General features: G+C 39.9%; 1 long non-coding RNA gene across 1 annotated transcript in view; it reads left to right on the top strand.

Moving 5' to 3' along the window:
• The first annotated feature begins 1,654 nt into the window (after positions 1-1,654).
• The window catches only part of LOC142057205 (uncharacterized), a 30,014-nt gene continuing 12,666 nt past the window's right edge, over positions 1,655-19,002 (top strand). Inside the window, exons 1-3 of the long non-coding RNA XR_012660574.1 lie at positions 1,655-2,548; positions 13,153-13,248; positions 13,950-14,129. This is a non-coding gene — a long non-coding RNA (uncharacterized LOC142057205). The remainder of the gene's footprint in view (positions 2,549-13,152; positions 13,249-13,949; positions 14,130-19,002) is intronic.

Here is a 19,002-nt window from a genome sequence, read left to right on the forward strand (position 1 = left end):
CTTATTGTGATAGACTTTGTGTAAATAATCAGCACCTCCCAAGTTACTGCCATGATAAAGCGTGATAGCCAGGAAGGGTTACTGCTTCATCACATCACTCAGATGGTTTTATATCTGCATGGCAAAGTAGCAAGTATCCACGGATCTGAAAGCGCTTGATACATGGGATATTTAGAGCATGTGTTTTTTGTATTTGTGTATATTTATGGTCACTCATTAAAGGATCAGTGACCCTTTGATAGATTAATATAATGTACTTCAGATACAGTAGCACAAGTGAAATGACTTTGACGGTGAAGCCACTTGTTAGTGCTCGCGTTGCTATGCAAGTGGAAGAAGCGATAGGCCTTCAGTTCTAAAATCTTTCCTGAAAATCAGCCTGGCCGCCAAAGTACACTGCTAGATTGAGTCAGTCTTATCTTTTCAGTAAATAGAGGTTTTTGTCTTTCACTCAACAAGTTCCTTTTAACAACATCCATTTAAAAACATCAAAGAGAAGATGGAGGTGGTAGGAGATAGCCAGCAATCACTAGCCAGGACCGGATTGCATAGACCTTTAAGGGTCAGGTGAGAGTATTGCTCTGTGGAAATACTGATGTGAGCAAAGGGAAGCAGAGAGACATCTCTGCGCGACCTCGCAGCGGGAGACGAGTGTGCAGTGCCGCAGCAAAGGTTTGCGTTGGCAAAGGTCCACCGTGGGGAAGGCTGTGCTGGTGTGGCGCGGTGTCTTTGTTGTTCTGCAGATAATGTGACAGGGGCTCAGCTGGAAACTATGCCATTTTTTCTCGTGGCTGAGGATAAAGTCAGATTTCTAAAAACACCAAAGGCTTTAAAAACATTTTTTGTTTGCGTTTTCGAAAGAACTGCCTGCAAGACAGAAGTCTCAGATCAGAAGTTGTCTTGTAAAAGTCCTGGGGAGTATTGTTAACCCTCAGTGAGCGTTTGGTGATGTGTCAATCTTCGAGCGATACCGCTCTTGCTAGGAAATCATAATTTATTGAGGTCAATGGGTTAATGGGCTGGGCTATGTGCTACCAATTGGTAGACATAAAATATATTTAGTCCTGTGACATACCTAAAAGGTTTTCAATAGAGGGAGGCTCGCAATAAAACGTGTAATGAGTCGTTCTATTATTTTTCTCCCAGAGCATTTTTTTCTTTCAAAGATAAAGAAAAAGGAGAGAAAGTTCATGTTTGAAATCAAAAAAAGCTGCGTAGCTGTTATGTTGCAGATGTGCATTTTATAGTTTAATATTTTTTGCGTGAAAAAGCAGTTGGGATTCTAAGCAGACATGATGTAGAGCAATTTAAAATTAATAGAGCACTTCAAATTTTTAGGAGCACTTTAAGTTAGAAGTGATCTTGGTTTTGGGCAGGCTCGGTGTAGCAAGATGTAAAATTATGAGAGTTCCAGATACACGAGAACATATTGGTATAAAGGCAAACACTAATATAGCAGATTAGGACAAAGCAAATTATTTAAAAATGCAATAAAACAAAAATTCTAAGAACAAAATTTGTCTCACTATATACTTCCAGTATAGTTATTTGGCTTCCATTCTTTTATTATTCCATTCTTCCATTCTGTTATTTTACATCTTCCGTACGAGATGGAACGAAGATTCTCACAGAAGAATATTGAGAATAGATATTAACGAAAATGCAGAAGATCTGCTCTTGCCCGCGTGTCCTCCCGTGGGCGGACCGTCCTTCCCGCGGGGGGAGCAGGTTATTGATCAGCACAGGGGAGGTATCCGCCAGCCCCCGCCTGCCTTTCCGGGGTGAAAGGGCAGGGTGATGCAGGAGGAGACAAGCTCGTTACTGAGTCTCTCAAAGGCCACAAGGGCAAGGCTGGGCTAATAAATTCTTTTTTTTAAGTAAGTAAATGCTTGTGCTGCCTCAAGCCCTCCCCATATAGCCTAGCTTTATGTTCTCTGAGTGCTATACAACTGTTCGAGTTTTCTTCCTCATCACAGAGGTTTTTCCTACTGGGCCAAGCTGCACAAAGCTTTTAGTTTGCTTTCTTTGGTTTGTTCGTTTTGGGTTTTGTTTTTTTTCGTTTGTTTGCTTTGTTTTTATTATTGTGCCATCCTCGGCATCCATACAGTTGGAAGCAAATGGAGGACTGGAAAATATAAACTTTCTCGGCTTGTCAGAGTATGATGTGATACGCGCAAACAGTCCCTGGAGGACCACGTGCTTATGGCACGTGGGAGAGGGGAAATCTCTGGGCCTGGAAGGTGCCTGGTGGTGGCCTGGGCAGGGGATGCCAATGGATGCCACAGGAGAATCTCCCTGGGCTGACGGAGGCTCTGACGCCAGACTTAAATGCTTGATCTATAGCACATCCATGCAGCATTTGATTAAACCGGGCCTGAACTGCCATTTGAATTAATCCCATTACCAGCTTGTCTGTCCAGATCAGTTATTTCAGTACCAATATCCATTACGGTCCTCTGGAAACCGAGGAGCATCAGTCACCTGTCATGCATTTGGGGCTGGCGTCGTAGATCAGATGTAAAAGGCACACAGAGAATCTCCCGGACAGGTATGTACAGTCTGTAAGAGAGAAACCACTGACCCTGCTGAACCTGATGGAGGGGTGAAAGGAGTAAGGGTAGTCTGGAGGGTGAGACATAGGAAATCTCGGTTCCTTTTCCAAGGGAAACTCTCAAAAGTACCCTCATTTTTGCAAAGTGTGGGTGCTCTGTTAAACAAGGCCTAATTTTTCTGATTTTTGTTTACCTAGTACCTAACAGAAAAACATGACCCTCAATTATGGTGCACCGATACGGTACAAGTTATATTGTTATTATCCATAGCTATAAGGATAAAATCTTTAATGGGTTTGAAGCACCCTCACCAGCTGGAGCACAGAATAAATATTTGGGTACATAGATGTTAGGCACATTAAACTTTTTATTGCATCGGAAAGATGAAGTCGTTCTGACTACTGCGTCCCAAATAAGTTCATTGCTGTGGTATTCCTGTGCATGACTTAGTAAGTGACCAAATGTTCTTGTCACTCTCAAAAAATGAAGCATAATGTATTACGTGTTTCTTTAATGCCTGGTTCATTATACTTTTGTATTGATTTCCATTGTTTGCTGTTTTAGCATATACTTTTAATATTTTTAGATGAGGTGTTTTGTGACACTGCATAGATGTTCTTATCCCACTGGACAAGGTTTGTTGCAAATATGTTAATGAAACAGTGGTCCCTCCCTCCAAGCCCTGTCTTCTCTACTTTTACTGCAGCTACACAGATCATTGTGCAGTAGTTTTTCAGTGTCTGTCTGGACATAGAGTCACTCATGTCTGCCTCACGGAAAAAAATCCTGTGTACTTTAGTAGTGGTACAGCCAACAATTTTTTATACAAATAGCATAAAACTTATTAAAATTTAATAGAGAATATGGTAGGTCTTTCTTTTTTTAAGCTATCCCATGTATTTCTGTATATGTGGTATGATTTTATGAATTAAACTCCAGTGGATAATTTGAAAATTTCTGTATGAAATTGCAAATAATTTTTCCCAAAGGAATTTGTTTGGTACATGCATTATAAATATATAATTTCACAACTGCACACTTTATTTTTCTTATTTATATTAAAAATGACAAAAAGATTCTCAAAGCAAATGCACTTTGTATAATAGCTGAAACAATGAAAGACTCCGGGGGTCCCCTGCCTCCTCTGAACTGGGAAGTATCTTGTTTATCAAACTTTACACAAAAAATGTGTTCCCCATCACATGCCTTGAAATGCCTGACTATTCCCCATTTCCCACACTCCAAACTGAAACGGTAAAACTTCTGCGGATAACCCTAAAACAAGATCAGCCTTCAGATGTCCTGTACGCATTGATCTCTCTTTTCGTGCCAGCGCCTAACTGGGATAGAGGGAGATCTGAAGGGGTGTAAAAAATAAGTAATTATTGCCTATGTCCCTTGCCTTCTGACATCAATTTCCTTATATAAAGGCAAGTCATTTAATAGCGGTGGTTTATAGCACTAAAGTACTTCTAAAAGAACGGGAGAAAATAATCAAACAGCGAGGGCTGTCTTCTTCAGTTTGCATGATAACGCTCTGCTCCGGCCCTGGGACTGGACCAAGGTAAACTGAAATAAGGATTAACTGACAATAGCAAAGGCTAATTTACAGAAACCACATGAGGAGTTCCTGAGCACAGCCCAGATAACAAAAATATTATCAACGTTGTTTACAGTGAAGTCAGTCAGTTTATTAGTTGGAGTGCTTCATTATGGATAAAAGATGCCAATGATAGTCTCCTAGTCAAAATAAACAGGCATAAAGTGTTCCACATATACAGTTTGGAGAGAAGAGTTACTTTGCTATTTATTTAATAATTGACCATAAATGGAGTCAAAGTGCAAAGGGAAAAAAAAAAAAAAAACTAAAAAAAGCAGCACACTAAGGGCTTTTTGAAAGATTGATAAATAATGTGGAATCTCAATTAGGCTTTAGAAGGAATGCAGATATTAAAAATTTGGTCAAGAATCTAATTAGCTGGAGGTAATTAAACAGTCTCACACGGGGTCATTAATCTTTTCCACAGACCTTTGATGTTTTGCACACTGTCTTCTAGTCATTAATAAAATTCATAACACTCCTCTTTGTGGTGTTTTATCATCGTGTTTTTCTCTGTAAGAGCATAGAGCAAGTGTCATTGTATCACAAGGGCCTTACTTTAGTTAATTTCTTTTTTTCTGCTTGTTAGACTTAACTCTTTCTTGAACAAAATGATACCAATTTAAGCTAGAAGTTTTAAGACAGGTTCTAAATCCCTGATATCCCCGGTAGCTTTCAAAATCCATGTATTAAGAAATAAACCAAATGTTCCCGACACATCTGGTGAAGTAAAAAAGTTTTTTTCAAATCTAGTTCATCTGTCCAGGGCTTAATTTTGCAACCAGGTTCATATATTAGTCATACCCTTTCCAGAAAAAGTAGAGGATTTTATTTTGCTTTCTTTCTTCACTTTAGGTTTCTCTCGACGGCAAGTCCCTTGGAGGCATAACCTGTAGTGCGTGGTTAATTTTAGTGGCGTAACCAGGGAGCTCTTGAGGACAGGGCTGTGATAGAAGTGAGGAATAATTATGAAAAAGAACCAAGTAAAATGGAAATTTGTTGAACGTGACTGATTTTATGTACAGTCTCAAAAAGGAAGCGGTACAGTACTTCAATAATGCATTATCCTGACATATTTCAAAGACAGGCTGTGTTCAAGAACAGCTGAATTTAAAAGGCAGGAAAGCTACAAAGGATGCCTTTGGAAGATATAAAGATATGATTTCTATTACAAATATTAATATACATATACAGTGTGTGTTGTATATTTATGGATGTTTGTATTGCAAGACCCACATTTATGAGCTGTTATGTAGAGTTGTATGAGTAAGTGTAAATAGAAAGAGATATAAATGCTTTGTTAATGAAATGTTTGTATCTATACAATGACATTTTACATTTTAGAAGAATACATTTCTGAAACAGACAAATCCATTGTTTCATAAAAGTACTTGTAGATTTTTTATTTCGGTCTGAACAGTTTCAGGCATTTGCTCCCCTGTAGCAAGAACGTGTTGAGTCATTACAGGCGGTAGAAACTGAGCTAATACTTTGCAAGCCTTCCGGTAGGAGAGCCCCATGGAAAGCTGTGAGAAGCATAAAAATATGCGCCTTCCCGTTCTTCACAGCAAGCGAAGACATGTAAAATGGTCTTTAAATACTGTGATAAAGGGCAACAATTGAAAATGTTGATAGGGATCAGTTTTTGTGTTTTTATGACTGATTTGCACAGCTGAAATACAGCAGCTTTGTGCCTAAAAAGCTGGATGATCTTATCTTCTATTTCACAAAGAAATCACGCGTCCATTTCAGGAGTAAGAGGAATTAATGAGAGACAGGAATGAAAATATCTAAGAGTGTATAGTTATCCAGAGTAATCATATTCTGAACTTGTAGACTGTTGTTCTTTTCTTCTTGTATGTTCTGCCCTTGCATATTTGTCTAATAAGTCTCTGTCACTACTTGAAGTTGCTACTTTTTACAGCATCTTCTATTAAGTTCATATCCAAAATGCAGCATAAGGCCGTAGAGACCAGGAAAGAAAAAAAATAAAAATAGAATGCATAGCTACAAGGCTCTGAGTAAAAAATACCGTTTCTTTCTCAATTGAATTTTAAATACAAAATGTTGTGTGTCATTTTCTCAGAGGAAGGAAGCGATAGCAATCATTTTATTTCTATATTACTGGGCAAAGATGTTTTCCTCTAAAAATATCAAACCAACTGCATAATATTTTGCAGAGTGATCTACTTGAAAGTGAGTGGGAGATGGACAGCAAGGATTATTCTCTTTCGTGTTTACTTGTAATTTATAAACAAGTTCTGACAGTCCTTTTTTCTTCCAAAAAAATAAGGAAGGGAATTTTTATACTTTTCATTCAGATTGAAAAATTGTTTCTTATCTACTTAAGACTATTATTATCGCTGGAAAATTGATAAGTGATACTTTCACAAGATGAAATGGTGAAAACTAAGCAGCTGCAAAGAGAAAGTCCTGCTAAAACTGCTCTTTTCTTCTTCTTTTCCCCCTTAATGCTCATGCATTTTCAGGACTCATTAACTTTTCAGTAAGGACTTCATCTTTAGTGATTTGACCTGGATTGCTTTTACAATATGAACCACCCAATAACCTCAGGAGTTCCACCAGGAAAACAAAGGACAGATGGTAACATCCCTGTTACTGCCAAAGTAAACAAAGAATAAAAAAAACCAGGAAAAAACCAAACAAAACTGAGCAGACTTCTAAGGCTGGGTTCTGTTTGTTAACATCAGAAATAAACTGAGGCAGCCTAAATCTTCTTTTAAAAAGGGTAACTTTTAATGATAAATTTTAAGCAAATTGCAGATGCCACCTTGTGACCTTTTTTCAAAGTGATGGTAACGAGATCCATAGGTGATTTAGACTCCTTAATAATAATGAGATTGATACAAGGAATGCTCACATTGGCAACAATTTGATAATTGTCTGAGCAGGAAGAACTAGCCCTCCCTGGTGGTTTGAAAACATAGCTGAGATTTGAAAAGCAGTACAGAGCTCTTATTTAATCTGAGCAATTCTATAATGATGTGAAAAGGTAAGTGTTTTTGATTTAGTGATGTCTATATTTCAAGAGACAAGATGTTGATGATAAAGAAAAAAAAAAGGCAAAAGATGAATGGCTGGTTTCTGGAGACATCTTTTGGCTTAATATCTAACACCATGTATGTCTGCGTGCATTTCTCTTAGTTTTCCCACTAGTAAAATAGAATACTAATTAGATTTTGATTACAGTCAGTTTTTTAAAGTCTGGAAGGCACACTCACATTTTGCTCTTAAAAACTGATGTGATCGCTGGACTCAGTCCTTTGATTCTGATGTGCTACCAGGGCTGATCAGCTGGAAAGAAAGCGTGTGCACGTTACTTACGTATGTGGTACATTTTTTTTCTCTGTGGTCAGAATTACCTGGAAGCTTCCTGGTGATGAAAAACTAATCCAATGAAATACTTCTTTGGATCTTTTCAGCTAAACTGATACCTTTTGGCATGTTTATGGCTTAAAGGTTAAGAGGCGAAGCTAAAACTCTCTGCTATAGGTACCAGGTTTTGTACCTATTTTTATAGGTTTTGTGTTAAAAGTCGCTGGGGTTTACATAGGTAAAGATCTATAAAGATCAGTGTTCAAACACGACATACAACCTAGAATTGCCCAGGGTGAACCTGAATACTAGTTTCAGTGACTCTGAATTCAGTACGTAAGTGAAGAGGCTGCAGGTGACCCTCTCCAGTCACCCTGGGTCTCCCCATTGCAGACTGCCTTCCTGGGGAACCAGTAGAGATAGGGAGCCCTGGATGAGTCCTCACCACTCTCTTGACCAGAAAATGTCATTGAATTTCATGGTGGAGAATAAGAAACACCTTTATGCTTATTTAGGTACAGCAGTTTTGGTTTTAGTTGTTAGGATATAGTATATGGGTAAAACAACTAATACGACCTAGGGTACCAATATATTGCGTTCATAATGCCTGCCCACTGGCAAAAAGTATAAAGCTCCTGAGTATAAGTGCAATTTTTTAATACTTAAAATCCATTTTAGATACTTTTTTTCACCCCAAAACTAGTTTAAAGTTGAAGCACAGTATTTCCAAGAGAACTGTTCTTGAATTTACATTTATCAGTGTGAAATTTATCAGTTTAGAAAGCAGTCCAAAATGCTGAGAGTATTTATTTCTTTTATATGCATGGAGTGTATTAGATATCCTTTAAGTTTAGGGAGAAACGTTGAAAAAAAAAAAAAAAAGGAGAAGCTTTTCATGTAGATGCAATATTTTTATAGACATGTGATTATTTGTGTGTTGATAGCATTAAGCTGTTAGAAACTGCACTCTGGCTGGAAAAAAAAAAAAAAAGAAATAATTATCCAATGAATGAAAGAGACTGAAGACAACGATCTTTGTGCAATACTGAATTTTAAAGAAATGCATTGGCTATTTTAGATCTGAACCAGATCCCGTACTTAAAAAAGAAAGCAGTTACTCAATAATGGGAGTTAAAAACGTTCAGTGAAAAGTTTCTCTGTGAACTCTATAAATATCCATTAGGATGTCCATTAGATTGAATCAAATATTTCCTTTCACTCATTTTAACCTTCCCCAGACCGAGTTCTGTGAATTTTTATGTATTCCTGCATAGAAGCTTCGGTCTGAAAAATGAGAAGACAAAGGTGTAAATCTTCTGAGGTTCAATGCCACCTCGCAGCTTCCCAGTTAACCGTAAGGTCATCCCGCAAACAGCTGGGCAGAAAGGAAACGCGCGGCTCTGGAGCCATTATATCATTTCCTCTTCTGTTTCCTCTCAGCTACCTCTGCCAGAAAGTGGCTAATAATGGGCTATTTGCATAGGGCAATAGGAGAAGGCAGGCTAAAGATATGTTTTAATGCTGAATTTCCTTTGTAAATGTAGTTATAAAAACTGGACTAAAGAGGGCAGGAGATACTCTATTTAAAAAATAAATGCAGGCAACTGGATAGTAAAACTCTATGGGGAAACAATAATATATATTTCAGTATATAATAAAGTGATTTATTTTCAATAAAATCTGTAAAACTGCTTTAGTTACTTTGACACCTTGATTAACTGGAGTTTCAAAGATATTTGTGTGTGTGAACCTTCTTCATACCAACAGTTCCAAATACTTTATTGCATCTGCTATTGAATATGTATGTTTTAAAAGCATTTGCTACACTGTAGTTTTACTGGATGTCAGGGACAAAATAGATTAATATTAGACCTCAGCCAGAAAGCATTTCTGTGGCAGCACATGAAATGTAGCACTCTTCACTGCTGACGGTCTCCCTGACTTATTCCTTGGGATGCTTTATACAGAGCTATGGGCTACGGGATAGATTTATTTCCTCTAAAATCACTGATTACCATTATAAAATCCACCCCTAAAAAGTTTGCAGCCGTTGAGCAAATTTCAGTTCTGGCTGTACTGGGAATAAAAGGCTGAGCAAAGCCAGGATGCATCGTATATATATGTACAGTTAGAGCAGCGTTTCTATGGGCTGCGTATCAGAGAGTGCAAAGCTTCACTTCTCGTCTCCTGCACCGCACGAAGCAGTGCAGCGTTGCTAAAGTGGTTATGCTGCACCCCGCAAAGGTCCCAGAGCTTTTGCTGAAGCCCCTCTTGGGGCTTTTGGGGATTTCAGTGCGTGTTACCTCACACCTGAAGGACGTACGGTGACTAGCAGCAAATATTTTCTCTTACGCGCAAGAGCAGGGGGGAAAATTTACATCAGGAGGAAATCCTAGCATTGAGAAAGACTTTTTTTTTGCCTTTCCTAAACACATGCCGTCTCTGCGAGAGCCTGTAGCTTAGCAAGGGTGGAGGAGGTTGTGGGAAATGACGGCGTCTTTCTCCTGCCTTCCCCCTGCCCGGGGCGCGGGGTAGCCTGGGTGCAGACCTTATGTCACGCAGGGGCACCACTGGGCTCTCGCTAGTTGCAAGTGGCACATTGCAGGGACATGGGAGACACGGGAATCACCCTGCCAGGTTGGTTTTCTTCTGCCTTTTTGCTGCCCTTCCCTCTATACCAGCACAAGGGTATATGGGGCATCTACCTCCCAGGGATTACCGCAGACTCCAACTAGTCATTAAACAGCTAGTTAGTATGGAAAGGACGGCTGCAGCCAGGCTGGGGTGCACTCAGCTATGGCAAGGCCCCACCAGATGCTGGGGGTCCTGATTCCTGTGTTTAAATAATATGGGATCTTTCCAGCAATTTTCTGGTGCTGGGTGTGAACAGGTCACACACCAGCGTGAATGTGACTTCTGCTACTAACTACAGTCCTATTTTGACTTATTTTTTCCAACTCTGTGTATACACACTGCCTATATCTTAGTGAAAAAGAAAAAGCATAAGTTGGATTTATTTTTTTAAAAAATATTTATTTTCTATTTTTATATATGCAATTAATGAATATTAAAAATACTGACAAAACACACAAATATGAATTTATCGTAAAACTTGGGCTTTAAAAACTGGAAGAATGAAAGGGAATTTATTTTAAAATCATCCAAGCCCCAACACCTTCAAAAATGTTGAAAATTTGCTGTCTTGTGTGTATTAACAACCTCTGTGTTTTGTTTCTGCTTGAATATACCAGAAGTTTGTTGCCATTGTTGGTTAAGTGCTTCCAGTGCATTCATCTCAGAGAGTATTAACAAGGAATAAACAAGACCTCGCTGAAGTTTGAGAGTAACATTCCAGAAACATCAGTATTTATGTGATAACTCTTCAGAGTTAATTTTAGATAAAGACCCTCTTTTCGTGATATCAGAAGCACAGAAAATCAGAACCACAGGTTTCCTTCAAAGCCCCCGTTTAACAGTACATGATTATATTTTTCTGAAGGTTTTTAGGTTGTTTTAGCACTGATTTGTGTCAGTCCAGTGAATGAACTGAGCAGTAAAAGGCACGTTCTTTGAATATGGAAAGATTAGAAACTTCTCTGTGGAAGAAAGTCCAAGAGTAAACAAAGGTTGCACGATTCCCTTGGGAAAGCGCTCGAGTTACATGTCATGCGTTAAATGTTCTTATAAACCTCATGATGTTGGTCCTGTTTTGAATTTCATATGCTCCGCGACACTCTCGCTAATGTATCGCTACACAGAGCTGAGAGGAGAAAGACACCAAAACTGTACAGACAACTACGCATAAAAAGAGCATTAATAAATTCCAGGACTTTTTTCCAAGGTTGATGATAATTTTCTCTACCGAATTAAGGCTTTTTTTTTTTAAGATGTCAGAATGCTAAAATGAAAAGTATTCAAAATTATTCCAGTTTCAGATGTAAATTATGCTGCCAGAACGATGGGTGATGTGTGTAATGGAAGAATTAGGTCTCAGACGAAAGCAGATTCCGATAAATCATAAAATATGTAAGGAGTCTGTGGCCAATCCTGGATTTGCTAAAATGAATATAAATGTGATGAGCATCTGATGGCATGATAACTTCTGCCCTTTCGAAGCTGTGAATTTCCATGCTCAGACAATTCACAGCAGCATGGAGACGCACATGCTTCGGGCTAAATACCAGTCGGAGGCGAACACCGCCTTCACTTCTGAAGGCTTTTTACTACTTACACTCTATTTTGTGCCAATGCATCGGACTGGAGATCATGGAGATCTTCTCGCTTCTCAACACCCATCCTCAGTTGCAGGCTGCTCCTCACTTTGCAGCAGCACGGCCAAGCCAGCCGGGCTGTGTGGGTTTGCACGCTCGGGCCCAGGCGCAGGTTGTCCCAGGAGGTGAGAAGAGCAGTCCAGGATCAGTGCATGGTTTAATTTTTGTCTTTTCAGGCAATATGAGCCCAGTGTTATTTCTTTAATTTGACAATGGCTGCAAAAACTTCTTTTGCCATCCAGATGTGCTCTTTTATACAAGGTGGCTTGTATTTTTTGCGTATCCAACAAACCTGCACATCTCCATAGTGTTTCTGTTTGTCTAAAGCCCGCTATTGCACCTGGGCCTGGGTGCTCACACATCCTCCATCTGCTGTAGGATGGAAAGCACACTCTGTCCCTGAGATATGCTAAAAACCTTAATAACTTTTCCAGGTTCTTGGGCTATGACCAGAATCGGGAAATCACTGGCCACACTTGATCTGACACCACCTGAATGATATACAGAAGGCATTTGCTCTGGGGAAACAGTAACCAGGAAGTTTTTGTAACTTTTATGGGGAAATATAGTAAAGCTCAAGCTTCTTTTAGCAGTCGTTGAATAAATTCTTTTTGTCTGTGTTTATATATATGCCATATATATACACACAGAGATGTATAAATTCTAACTCTGAAGTTTCCTTCATTTGCTTTTCCCAAAGACTGTAGAGAGTACCCTTGCAATCATCAGCCTTTTCCAAAACTTATGTTGAATTCACCTCACATATTTGTAAACTGAAAAATAAGGTTACTGGGAACCTTGTTTGACAAACTCCTTTTGTTAGTGGCAGTATCAAGGCTTATAAAGTTTATTTCCAAGAAATTAAGACATGACAGTGCTTATGCCCACAGACTGAAGCCAAGTTTCCTTCTTTGTTTTGGCATATAGAAACTCAGGTTTAGTATCCTCAAGATGCATAAATTACGGGTCTGCAGTTTTGACCATAAAGTTATAAAATAATGGAATTCATACCTTCCATTTCTGGATGATTTAGTTTTACTGTCATATCGTCTCAAAACTCAGTCTCTAGCACAACTTTTGAAAACCTCGAGGTTTTTAAATTTGCTTCACGTTCCTCCAGGAAGCTAAGCTGGAGCACAGGAGCTCGCTTAGATGGCAGGAGCAGGCAGCTAGGTGATGCGCCAGCTCTCTGACCCAATTTAGCTTTCCTTTGCACCACTTCCCTATTTGTTATCAGGCCTTTTGGAAATGGTCTGTGAAGGATTCTTTTAAAAGGGAAATGCTGCTTTATCCTCTCATGAGGCGCAGGCTTTCCAAATTCTTGTAGTATTAGGCAATGCGTCATGTTTCTATCATCTATGCCACATCCTAAGTGTTGTACTCTACGTTGCAGCATAAGCAGATCTCCTTTGATGTTTTTCTGGAGGAATTTGAGCTTCATTGGCCTAATATTCTCAGATTTCTTCTTCTGCAATATTTTTGATACAAGGTAGGTCCATGATTTCAGGACTTGTCTGTCCCTCCTAACCACTGTTCAGGACAGAGTAGCTTTATTTGGGTGATAGTCCTGAATTGTTTTATGGAAGATCAATTATATCTGTGATTCTCCATTAAAGCGGAGTTCCTACTCTTTTTTGGGTGTTTTATTCACATTCTGGACATGACTTGGGTTCCGATCAGGAATTAGGGTCCTGTTAGCAAGGTCCTTAAATAAGCCATCCACTCTTCCCTAATCATACCTTCCTACTTATTCTTTAAAATTTTTATGCTATGAATTCTGTTTCCATGTTTATGTGAAGTGCAAAAATCTCTGGTTCTATTCAGTATTTTCATAACTGCAGTCCTTGTCTTTCACAACTGAAAATTCTTACACAAATGTAGTTCATATCACTCTCTGAATTAAGGGTAACTTTGACAGTCTTTTTGTTTTTCTTTTTACCCTGGCCTGCACTGCTTGGGGATGCAAAGACCATTTAAACATTTATCTGTTTGCTTCTCCTATTTCCGGAGCATTTCAAATCGCACAAGCCCTTCCAGCTTCTGCGTTCTTCTATCCCAGCTCTTTAATTTCTTTTTATTGTTTTTAGTATGGTCGTATATTCACTGACCACTTACTGCCTGTGTTACAACTGCCCTTTATTTTGCACCACTTTGCAGAAGCTAAGCAGAGGACTTACAATATTTCCACAGCTTCTTCATCAGAGAGACCTTCAAAGCCTCATGTTTGTACCCTGCTTCCCTGACCGTGTGAGGTGTCCAGGCCTGCTGGAAAGAAAGTTGTTTAAAGCCTTCTTGTGGACTGAGGAAATTCATGAGGAACTCATCCTGTTGACCTCTTGAGACATCATCTCAACAGCTTTGGAAGGACAAGTAGGTGTGGGAGGTCGTAACAGAGAGGTTTCTGTAATGCCCAACCTGAATCTCACGGGGAAGGGAGGGCAGGGAGCACACCTCCTACGCTTTCCAGCCTGTGGAGCACAGGACAACTGTTTGTCACTGCCGCCTCTCAAGGATGACAGCAGCCATTAGATGCTTTGGTGTTCATTCATCAACTTCTAAGTTAGATGGATTGTAGTCACAGGAATTTATCTGCTATTGGCTTGCGAAAATAAACCAAAACCAACACGAACCTACTGAACATGCAAGATAGGGATTTTTTCTAGGTAGAATATCCAAAGACCACATCCTCAGGGAGCATGTTTGTACCTTGCACAGCTCCTAGATCTGCCCAAGCTTGGTGGACCCAAGCCCATTGCATCTGCTGTCTATGGCTGATGTGCTCACGAGAGAAGTCCTGTCTGGGAGTCAGAACTGAAGGTCTAACAGACCTGAGAGGGAGAGGTGGTGTTATTCAGGCAAAGACAGTGAGGCTGAACACTGGGTTAATAACTGGAAATACGTGGGAACAAGGCAGTTGTGGACTTGGCACTGGTGGGGCTAGTGATGTATGGTGGAATAATGAGATTTTGCGGACAGGGTTAGTGTCTGGGACAGGAACCAGTGTGGAAGGAAGGATAAGGATTCAGGCCTGGTGAGGCCATAATGAAATGCCTGGGAAAAGGAGCAGGAAGTACATGAATAAATGGCTGTGACAGGAGAGAGGAAGATGCAATGAAATGGTGGGAGAAACGAGAACATGGAACATGCCAAGCAGTTCTGATGCCGCTCGACCATGATTTGTAAATCCATTCCTAAGGAAACCAGACATATTTAACTGTGTAGTCTGTGTATGTGTCTGCCCTTCCCTAATAGCTTCTAAAATTGTTGGCCAATTTCAGCCACTGAGAGTAAGAGTCATATTGTTATTAATTTCCTATAAATTTAATGAAAGTAGGCAGTTGGGTAGATGGGGTAGGCTCAAATTAGTGAGGAAAAATCTGCATCATCAGTTCAGCTGTGACAAAGTGAGGAATCCATGCTGGAGAGAGGAGAAAACCATGTTTCAGAAACGTTTCTTCTTGTGGAATCACTTGTGTACCACTGATCCAGTGTATTAAACCAAAATACATTTGTTGTGGTTAAACCCCATCTGGCAGCTAAGCACCACACAGTCGCTCGCTCCCCCCTCAGTGGGATGGGGGACAGAATCAGAAGAGTAAAAGGGAGAAAACCCATGGATTGGCATAAAGGCAGTTTAATAAGGAAAGCAAACCAAGGAATTCCTTCACTCCTTCCCACGGGCAGGTGGGTGCTCAGCCATCCCCAGGAGAGCAGGGCTCCATCACGCCTAATGGTGACTTGGGGAGACAAACGCCATCACTCCCAACATCCCCCCTTCCTCCTTCTTCCCTCAGCTCTACATGCTGAGCATGATGCCATGTCGTGTGGGACATCCCTGGGGTCAGCTGGGGTCACTGTCCCGCTGTGTCCCCTTCCAACCCCTTGTGCCCCCCCAGCCCCTCACTGGTGGGGTGGGGTGAGGGGCAGAAAAGGCCTTGGCTCAGCGCAAGCCCTGCTCAGCAGGAACTGAAACATCCCGGGGTTATCAGTGCTGTTTCCAGCACAAATCCAAAACACAGCCCCATACCAGCTACTGTGGAGAAAATTAACTCCATCCCAGCCAAAAGCAGCAAAACATTGAAAATATTCAGGGTGAAAAGTCATATACTTCCATATAAGTGGAATAACCTGATATAATTAAAATAGCCTCTGCATTATGACACTGGCTGAAATTGAACCGTCTTTGCTCTTTGATCAGTGCGCTGATCAAATGGGAGCTCTTCAGCCAATATATTACCCATGCAGGTCACCATATATCTGAGTGTCTTGCACATTGCACACTCTTCAAACCTGACTGAAGATGCCATTACTAATTTATAGAATGATAGAATAGAATCACAGAATCGTTCAGGTTGGAAAAGACCTCTAGGATCATCAAGTCCAACCACCAACCCAACACCCCCAGGCCTCCTAAACCATGTCCCCAAGTGCCACATCTACATGGTTTTTGAACTCCTCCAGAGATGGTGACTCCCCCACCTCTCTGGGCAGCACCTTCCAATGTTTGACTTGTAATGACTCTGAAGATATCATTACTAATTTGTTTTATTTGCCGTTCAGTCGTGTATATCTGTAAAGTGTCTGAGTGCTTTAGAAATGTTAGTTAATTGTCACAACCCCCTAACGGGGACAGCAATTTCTCTGCTAATAGATTAGGAGCTATAGCATGGGAATGTTATCAAAGACCAGCACTCCGAATACTGCAGGTAACACAGATCGTGACACTATAGTCACCATGTTTGGAGAACACTTCCGTTGATGTTAGCTGCAGCTGGGAATGAGCTCATATTTCCTGCTCCAGAAAGTTAGGGACACAGAAATAACGGCCTCCTGGGAACAGTTTGGGTTAGGTAACTTGCTTCACATCCCTCCCACCACAGCCTGTGATAGAGACGATGCATTTTCTTTCTGCATTTGTTATATGCTATCCAACTTGTGCAACAACTGGGATTGATAGAGATATTAAGTATATTTTATATACATTTATTATTATATAATTACATAGATTATACAATTCTCACAGATTATTCTTATGTTTTATATAATCTTGATACTTCCTCAGAGCAAATGTTTGCTGTGAACTGAATAAGGAAAGGCCTGTAAAGAAGTAATCAGGCAAATAAATGCTGCATCATAACAAATATCAGGGTACAGAGTTCAGACAGTGCACAATTCTTAAGGTCTAAACACCTGAGTTTTCAACACTGGTGTCCTTTCAGCTACATGTGGGCGAGAGAAAGGCAGAGACAAGCAGAAAGAAAAGAAAAAGGCCCTTATTGCTGCAGTACTTCTTGAGTTCAAATTCATTGTAATTGAGTGTTAATTTTTCTTAAATTAGAAATGATTAAAAATACTGTGGCCAGGGTTGTAATGTGAGATGATCCGAAAAGGAGGGTTTGCTTTTGAACCACTGCAGAATGAATTGCAATCTTAACAAAGTAAATGGCTTGTAAATATATCTAGTAATTGTGTATTAATGGAAACTGTGTGCACACACTGCACATGCCTCTTTGTGGCTGCAAAATTTGACTGTCATTGAGAGATTTGATTATAAGAACCTTTTCTAAAAAAGTCTAAGAAGGAATGGAAAAACTCATGGTTCCGAGGGTAAGCCAGAAGGGAGTCAGAGGAAGAATATTTTTCTCTAGGCAAACTATTTTATAATAGCTCACTTCAAGGCTTTGTGTTACCTTTAGGAAACGCCCAGAAATGGCGATTTTCGGAGAGAAGATACGGTTCTGACCTGGTGTTGTTATACCTTTGGCATTTCGTGATATGGCTTTGTAAGACTGCGTCATTATAAGGAAGAAATTGCTAAATAGATTTTAAGTTAAAACAGACAAATATCTAGACAGCCTACAACATAATAGGGTAAAGATCAAATTCTACCCTTGCTTAAAATCAACCATCTCATTAACATTAATAGGGTTGCATGTGTAACTGATAGCAAAATTTGGCTAGTAAACCTTGAAGGACTTTTTAGTTTAAAAAGAGATTTTTATGTACAGGCCAGGAAAAAAACAGCTGAAACTGATAAAATGCAATTTATATCACCATAACGACAGTGCCTAGTAGTAAGATGTTGGGTTTTTTTCCCCTTCAAGTGGGTAAAGATTGTTCCCAGACTGAAGCCTTCATCACAAGCCAGCTTTTAACTGCAAGAAAAATGTCTGAACTGGTGATTTAAGCCTTGCAGATTTTTTTTATTTTTATTTTTTTTTTAATGCTGGATATGTTGGTGTGCAGTCATATGGTGCAAAAACCACTGTAGTAAGTGGGGATTTTGTCAATGTGGCGTCTTTGCAAAATCAGGAAGTAGGATTATCTTTCTATTGGAGTTTAACTTTCCTCCTAAATATTTCTTGGGGTATTGGGGTCTTCTTTGCAGGAAGGTATCATACCTTATGTATTACCTCCATAAATATGAAAGTCTGTTTTAACATTGCAGGCCTGGATATGTTCATAATGAAAATCTCAACATTTCTTGCTTTGATGAAATTTGGAATTATCCTTTGTGCTTCCCCATCTAACATGAATAAATATGGCATTGCCGTTTTCACATTATTTATTCACATAGAAGAAGAATGACGCAGAAGGTGCCAGTTGTGGTCGGAAATATTTCCATTCATAGCTGTGGAGTCAATTTTTTCTGTTTCTCTGAGATGTTAAAAAAGGACCCCTGAGGGACACCACTTGTCACTGATCTCCATCTGGACATCGAGACATTGACCACTACCCTCTGGGTACGACCATCCAACCAGTTCCTCAACCAAACAGTGCACCCATCAAATCCATAACTCTCCATTTTAGAGAGAAGGATGTTGTGGGGAGCACGCCAAAAGCCTTACAGAGTCCAGATAGATGACATCCGTAGCTCTTCCCTTGTCCACTGATGTAGTCACTCCTTCATAGAAGACAATTGGGTTGGCACAACCATCGGAGATAGTAACGCCCCTGTATGGCATCAAATATAGACCATAGCCCTGGGAAAGGACTCTCAGAAACCCCATTGCCCCCCAAAAATTCAGAGCTTGGCCAGGCCTCTGAGGGTCTAGTGCAGGACCTGGCAGCATGTGCTTTCCTTTCAACACCTGCATGCAGAAAATACACATGTTCAAACACTTGGCAATACACATTATTCTCTGACTACACTAACACACGTGGTGTTAGTGCTATGCAATCAACTGCTTGCAAGAGTCACAAAATCTCATTTCAAACAAAGAAAATGGCCCTGTTTTTTCCT

The sequence above is a fragment of the Phalacrocorax aristotelis genome, chromosome 5, assembly GCF_949628215.1.
Source record: "Phalacrocorax aristotelis chromosome 5, bGulAri2.1, whole genome shotgun sequence".
NCBI lineage: Eukaryota > Metazoa > Chordata > Aves > Suliformes > Phalacrocoracidae > Phalacrocorax > Phalacrocorax aristotelis.